We start from the raw sequence: 7,701 nt of genomic DNA on the forward strand, positions 1-7,701 counted from the left end.
ATCTGCTGGAAGTCAGCACAAAAAAAAGCTGGAAATATGACAGAGTGTCAACTTTTAGTGTAATAGACCTGCGAAAGTCAAAGTCGGGATTTTTTCTAAGTGTCCACTTTTGGTGTACCAACCTTTCCAAAATAAAGTGGGGATTTTTTCTAAGTGTCCACTTTTGGTGTACCAACCTTTCCAAAATAAAGTGGGGATTTTTTCTAAGTGTCAACTTATAAAGTCGGGATTTTTTCTAAGTGTCAACTTATAAAGTGGGGATTTTTTCCAAGTGTCAACTTATAAAGTCGGGATTTTTTCCAAGTGTCAACTTATAAAGTGGGGATTTTTTCCAAGTGTCAACTTATATAGTCGGGATTTTTTTTCAAAGTGTCAACTTGTAAAGTGGGGATTTTTTCCAAGTGTCTACTTTTGGTTCACCATGCCTTCCAGAGTCAAAGAAGCCCCCGAGTGAGACCCAAAGAACCGGACCGAGTGATGTCATTTGGGGCCCTATTTTGAGTCATTTTGTGGGATTTCGGTGACGCCGAGGAGGGAAGCAGGTGTCAAGGGACAGGGGGGTGCCTGTCCCTTTAAGAAGGCCGGCTTGCCGTGGATCTACACCCGGGTAGGGAATTCAAAACAGGTCCCTCTATTTGCTGGAAGTCAGCACGAAAAAAAGCTGGAAATATGACAGAGTGCCCCAAAAAAAAAAAGAAGCTGCAATGATGGCAGAGTGTCCATGTTGCTGTCCCTTTAGGAAGGCCGGCTCGCCGTGGATCTCCACCCGGGTGGGGAATTCCAAATAGGTCCCTCCATTTGCTGGAAGTGCCCCCCCAAAAAGCTGTCCATTTCCCCAAGTTTTTAAGGGAAACAAAAACCAGGGTTGGGGTTGGATGCATCACACTGTAAGTCTCGGCTGCAGCCAGAAGCAAGTATTAAAAAGGTAGACATCAACCATCATTTAAAAAGGGGAAAACAAATCCATTCATCAATAAATCCTATCCAAATTTAAAAAAAGAGGCAGCTCAAAAGAGAGGGTGTGTGTCCAGCAGAAAATAGGCATGATAAACAAAGAGGGCTGGGGTTTGGAGGAGGGCAAAATGTCCCGCAGCCGGCCGCCCGAGTTCCGGGATGCCCAGCACGTCCATAACGCACCCCGCAAAGTCAAACTGGAAGTGGAGGGGAAAAAAGCTGGGAAAGAAGTTAAATGTCCTCAAAGTGTTCCAAAATCAGTCCCACGAGTCCCGCAGCTGGCCACCCGAGTCCAGGGAAGCCCGGCACCTCCGTAACAAGGCCCGCAAAGTCACACTGCAAGTGGGGGAGAAAAGCTGGCATAGTAGCCAAAAGTCCTCAAAGTGTTCAAAAATCAGTCCCCCACCAGCCCCGCAGCTGGCCACCCGAGTCCAGGGACGCCCGGCACAGCCGTAACGCACCCCGCAAAGTCAAACTGCAAGTGGGGGAGAAAAGCTGGGGGAAAATCCAAAAGTCCTCAACGTTTTCAAAATCCGCACCCGGGACTGAGTCCAGCAAGTCCCCCCGGTCCCAAAAATGCCATTTTTTTCAAAAAATACCCAAAAAATGCGGGGGCCGGATTTCGGAACCGGCGTACCGCTTTCGGCCCGCGTGCCCTAGATTGGAGACCGATGTCAAAAATGGACGCCGGTCGGGTATTTTTTTCCTTGGGGTCTATAGAGAGTAAATCCGGAGGAAAATTGGCCTTACGAGCAAAGGGAGGGATTTTAGGGGGCATAACGTCCAGCCGCGTGCCTCCCGGGTCCCGGGGAAGAGAAAGTCCAGAAAACTCATAAAATCATGCCCAGCATGGAGATCCACAAGTCCCGCCGCAGGCCCGAGGCTTCCCGGGTCCCGGGAATGACCAAAAGACACCCAGGAGTGGACCATCGAAAGTGGGAGGGAAATGGAGGGAAAGTCGGAAAAAGGTCCAAAATGGGTTGAAAATCATATGATCCCACCCAGGGTAGAGTTCCACAAGTCCCGCAGCGAGCTGCACGAGCCGCAGGAACACCGGGAATGACCAAAAGGCACCCAGAAGCGAACCAGCGAAAGTGGGGGAAAAATGGAGGAAAAGGAGGAAAAAGTACCAAATTGTTTAAAAATCCTACCCAGGATGGAGTTCCAGAAGCCCCGCAGCGAGCTGCACGAGCCGCAGGAACACCGGGAATGACCAAAAGGCACCCAGAAGTGAACCAGCGAAAGTGGGGGAAAAATGGAGGAAAAGGAGGAAAAAGTACCAAATTGTTTAAAAATCCTACCCAGGATGGAGTTCCAGAAGCCCCGCAGCGAGCTGCACGAGCCGCAGGAACACCGGGAATGACCAAAAGGCACCCAGAAGTGAACCAGCGAAAGTGGGGGAAAAATGGAGGAAAAGGAGGAAAAAGTGCCAAATTGTTTAAAAATCCTACCCAGGATGGAGTTCCACAAGTCCCGCAGCGAGCTGCACGAGCCGCAGGAACACCGGGAATGACCAAAAGGCACCCAGAAGTGAACCATCAAAAGTGGGGGACAATTTGAGAAAAAGTTGGAAAAAGGTCCGAAATTGATTAAAAATCCTACCCAGGATGGAGTTCCAGAAGCCCCGCAGCGAGCTGCGCGAGCCGCGGGAACACCGGGAATGACCAAAAGGCACCCAGAAGTGAACCATCAAAAGTGGGGGACAATTTGAGAAAAAGTTGGAAAAAGGTCCGAAATTGAGTAAAAATCCTACCCAGGATGGAGTTCCAGAAGCCCCGCAGCGAGCTGCGCGAGCCGCGGGAACACCGGGAATGACCAAAAGGCACCCAGAAGTGAACCATCAAAAGTGGGGGACAATTTGAGAAAAAGTTGGAAAAAGGTCCGAAATTGAGTAAAAATCCTACCCAGGATGGAGTTCCAGAAGCCCCGCAGCGAGCTGCACGAGCCGCAGGAACACCGGGAATGACCAAAAGGCACCCAGAAGTGAACCATCAAAAGTGGGGGACAATTTGAGAAAAAGTTGGAAAAAGGTCCGAAATTGATTAAAAATCCTACCCAGGATGGAGTTCCAGAAGTCCCGCAGCGAGCTGCACGAGCCGCAGGAACACCGGGAATGACCAAAAGGCACCCAGAAGTGAACCATCAAAAGTGGGGGACAATTTGAGAAAAAGTTGGAAAAAGGTCCGAAATTGATTAAAAATCCTACCCAGGATGGAGTTCCAGAAGCCCCGCAGCGAGCTGCACGAGCCGCAGGAACACCGGGAATGACCAAAAGGCACCCAGAAGTGAACCATCAAAAGTGGGGGACAATTTGAGAAAAAGTTGGAAAAAGGTCCGAAATTGATTAAAAATCCTACCCAGGATGGAGTTCCAGAAGCCCCGCAGCGAGCTGCGCGAGCCGCAGGAACACCGGGAATGACCAAAAGGCACCCAGAAGTGAACCATCAAAAGTGGGGGACAATTTGAGAAAAAGTTGGAAAAAGGTCCGAAATTGATTAAAAATCCTACCCAGGATGGAGTTCCACAAGTCCCGCAGCGAGCTGCACGAGCCGCAGGAACACCGGGAATGACCAAAAGGCACCCAGAAGTGAACCATCAAAAGTGGGGGACAATTTGAGAAAAAGTTGGAAAAAGGTCCGAAATTGATTAAAAATCCTACCCAGGATGGAGTTCCAGAAGTCCCGCAGCGAGCTGCACGAGCCGCAGGAACACCGGGAATGACCAAAAGGCACCCAGAAGTGAACCAGCGAAAGTGGGGGGAAAATGGAGGAAAAGGAGGAAAAAGTGCCAAATTGTTTAAAAATCCTACCCAGGATGGAGTTCCACAAGTCCCGCAGCGAGCTGCGCGAGCCGCGGGAACACCGGGAATGACCAAAAGGCACCCAGAAGTGAACCATCAAAAGTGGGGGACAATTTGAGAAAAAGTTGGAAAAAGGTCCGAAATTGATTAAAAATCCTACCCAGGATGGAGTTCCACAAGTCCCGCAGCGAGCTGCACGAGCCGCAGGAACACCGGGAATGACCAAAAGGCACCCAGAAGTGAACCATCAAAAGTGGGGGACAATTTGAGAAAAAGTTGGAAAAAGGTCCGAAATTGATTAAAAATCCTACCCAGGATGGAGTTCCAGAAGCCCCGCAGCGAGCTGCGCGAGCCGCAGGAACACCGGGAATGACCAAAAGGCACCCAGAAGTGAACCATCAAAAGTGGGGGACAATTTGAGAAAAAGTTGGAAAAAGGTCCGAAATTGATTAAAAATCCTACCCAGGATGGAGTTCCAGAAGCCCCGCAGCGAGCTGCGCGAGCCGCAGGAACACCGGGAATGACCAAAAGGCACCCAGAAGTGAACCATCAAAAGTGGGGGAAAAATGGAGGAAAAGGAGGAAAAAGTACCAAATTGTTTAAAAATCCTACCCAGGATGGAGTTCCAGAAGCCCCGCAGCGAGCTGCACGAGCCGCAGGAACACCGGGAATGACCAAAAGGCACCCAGAAGTGAACCAGCGAAAGTGGGGGGAAAATGGAGGAAAAGTCGGAAAAAGTACCAAATTGTTTAAAAATCCTACCCAGGATGGAGTTCCACAAGTCCCGCAGCGAGCTGCACGAGCCGCAGGAACACCGGGAATGACCAAAAGGCACCCAGAAGTGAACCAGCGAAAGTGGGGGAAAAATGGAGGAAAAGGAGGAAAAAGTGCCAAATTGTTTAAAAATCCTACCCAGGATGGAGTTCCACAAGTCCCGCAGCGAGCTGCACGAGCCGCAGGAACACCGGGAATGACCAAAAGGCACCCAGAAGTGAACCAGCGAAAGTGGGGGAAAAATGGAGGAAAAGGAGGAAAAAGTGCCAAATTGTTTAAAAATCCTACCCAGGATGGAGTTCCACAAGTCCCGCAGCGAGCTGCACGAGCCGCAGGAACACCGGGAATGACCAAAAGGCACCCAGAAGTGAACCATCAAAAGTGGGGGACAATTTGAGAAAAAGTTGGAAAAAGGTCCGAAATTGATTAAAAATCCTACCCAGGATGGAGTTCCAGAAGCCCCGCAGCGAGCTGCGCGAGCCGCAGGAACACCGGGAATGACCAAAAGGCACCCAGAAGTGAACCATCAAAAGTGGGGGACAATTTGAGAAAAAGTTGGAAAAAGGTCCGAAATTGATTAAAAATCCTACCCATGATGGAGTTCCAGAAGCCCCGCAGCGAGCTGCGCGAGCCGCAGGAACACCGGGAATGACCAAAAGGCACCCAGAAGTGAACCATCAAAAGTGGGGGACAATTTGAGAAAAAGTTGGAAAAAGGTCCGAAATTGATTAAAAATCCTACCCAGGATGGAGTTCCACAAGCCCCGCAGCGAGCTGCGCGAGCTCCGGGGCCCCCGGGAATGACCAAAAGATACCCAGGAGTGAACCAGCCAAAGTGGGGGACAATTTGAGAAAAAGTTGGAAAAAGGTCCGAAATTGATTAAAAATCCTACCCAGGATGGAGTTCCAGAAGTCCCGCAGCGAGCTGCGCGAGCTCCGGGGCCCCCGGGAATGACCAAAAGATACCCAGGAGTGAACCAGCCCAAGTGGGGGACAAATGGAAGAAAAGCCGGGCCAAGTCCAAAAAAGTTGGCTTTTTTGCCAAAGTGTCAACATGCGTGATTTTGTCAGAGTGTCCACTTTTGGGATTTTTTCTAAGTCCAACAACGAGAGAGGCCTGGCCTCCAGCCTGTCTAGCCTCTTCCATGAGACACTTAGAAAAAATCCCGTGCAAAAAAAGTGGATTTTTTCTAAGTCCAACAACGAGAGAGGCCTAAGTTCCAGCCTCCTTAGCCTCTTTCTTCCGTGGAGCAAAAGTTGGATTTTTTGCCTAAGTGTCAACATGCGTGATTTTGTCAGAGTGTCCACTTTTGGGATTTTTTCTAAGTCCAACAACGAGAGAGGCCTGGCCTCCAGCCTGTTTAGCCTCTTCCATGTGACACTTAGAAAAAATCCCGTGCAAAAAAAGTGGATTTTTTCTAAGTCCAACAACGAGAGAGGCCTAACTTCCAGCCTCCTTAGCCTCTTTCGTTCACATACTTAGAAAAAAATCCCAGCGCCAAGCCCAATGCATTTCAATGGGATTTATTTTTCGAGCCGGATTTTTTCTAAGTCCAACAACGAGAGAGGCTTGAGTTCTAGCCTACTTTAAGCCTCTTTCGATTTTCCCTGTTTTTACCAGGTCTACCAAAACACCCCCATCACGTTAGTAGGTGCGCCAGGCTTAGACAGGCCGAATTGGCAGGAAATGTGTCCGAGTCAAAGTGAGCTATTTTGGGACTCAAAAGTTGGATTTTCCCCCTCTTTTCGATGGTTCTTTTTTCGAATGGTTCTTCCAGGCTCTGAGGACAGGGGCTCACGCGGACATGCGTGGCGCCTAGGGGGCGCTATCTCGGACACATTTAGGGACATGGACACCCTGGAAGAACAAACATAAAAATTTTTTCGACCTGATTTCAGACCTGCCTCTTTCTTGAGGACTTCCAGGACTCGAGCGACAGGGGCTCGGTCCTGAGTGCGCGCCCGGCCAGGGGGCGCTATCCCGGACACATTTCGGGACATTTAAACCATGGATGGACAAACATAAAAATTTTTTCGACCTGATTTCAGACCAGCCTCTTTCTTAAGGACTTCCAGGACTCGAGCGACAGGGGGCTCGGTCCTGAGTGCGCGCCCCGGCCAGGGGGCGCTATCCCGGACACATTTCGGGACATTTAAACCATGGATGGACAAACATAAAAATTGAAAGACCTGATTCGACCCAGCCTCTCGGGGCTTTTCCCAGGGCCGGAGCGACAGGGGCTCGGTCCTACGGCGTGCCCGCCTAGGGGCGCTATGACGGACACACCAGGGGACACGGACACCCTGGGTGGACAAACATAAAAAATTGAAAGACCTGATTCGACCCAGCCTCTCGGGGCTTTTCCCAGGGCCGGAGCGACAGGGGCTCGGCCCTATGGCGTGCCCGCCTAGGGGGCGCTATGACGGACACACCAGGGGACACGGACACCCTGGGTGGACAAACATAAAAAATTGAAAGACCTGATTCGACCAGCCTCTCGGGGCTTTTCCAGGGCCGGAGCGACAGGGGCTCGGCCCTACGGCGTGCCCGCCTAGGGGGCGCTATGACGGACACACCAGGGGACACGGACACCCTGGGTGGACAAACATAAAAAATGGAAAGACCTGATTCGACCCAGCCTCTCGGGGCTTTTCCCAGGGCCGGAGCGACAGGGGCCCGGCCCTACGGCGTGCCCGCCTAGGGGGCGCTATGACGGACACACCAGGGGACACGGACACCCTGGGTGGACAAACATAAAAAAATTGAAAGACCTTATTCGACCCAGCCTCTCGGGGCTTTCCAGGGCCGGAGCGGACAGGGGCTCGGCCCTACGGCGTGCCCGCCTAGGGGGCGCTATGACGGACACACCAGGGGACACGGACACCCTGGGTGGACAAACATAAAAAATTGAAAGACCTGATTCGACCCAGCCTCTCGGGGCTTTTCCCAGGGCCGGAGCGACAGGGGCTCGGTCCTACGGCGTGCCCGCCTAGGGGGCGCTATGACGGACACACCAGGGGACACGGACACCCTGGGTGGACAAACATAAAAAATTGAAAGACCTTATTCGACCCAGCCTCTCGGGGCTTTCCCAGGGCCGGAGCGACAGGGGCTCGGTCCTACGGCGTGCCCGCCTAGGGGGCGCTATCACGGACACATCAGGGGACACGGAC

The sequence above is a fragment of the Lampetra planeri genome, unplaced genomic scaffold (assembly GCF_965212315.1).
Source record: "Lampetra planeri unplaced genomic scaffold, kcLamPlan1.2.h2 scaffold_1440, whole genome shotgun sequence".
NCBI lineage: Eukaryota > Metazoa > Chordata > Hyperoartia > Petromyzontiformes > Petromyzontidae > Lampetra > Lampetra planeri.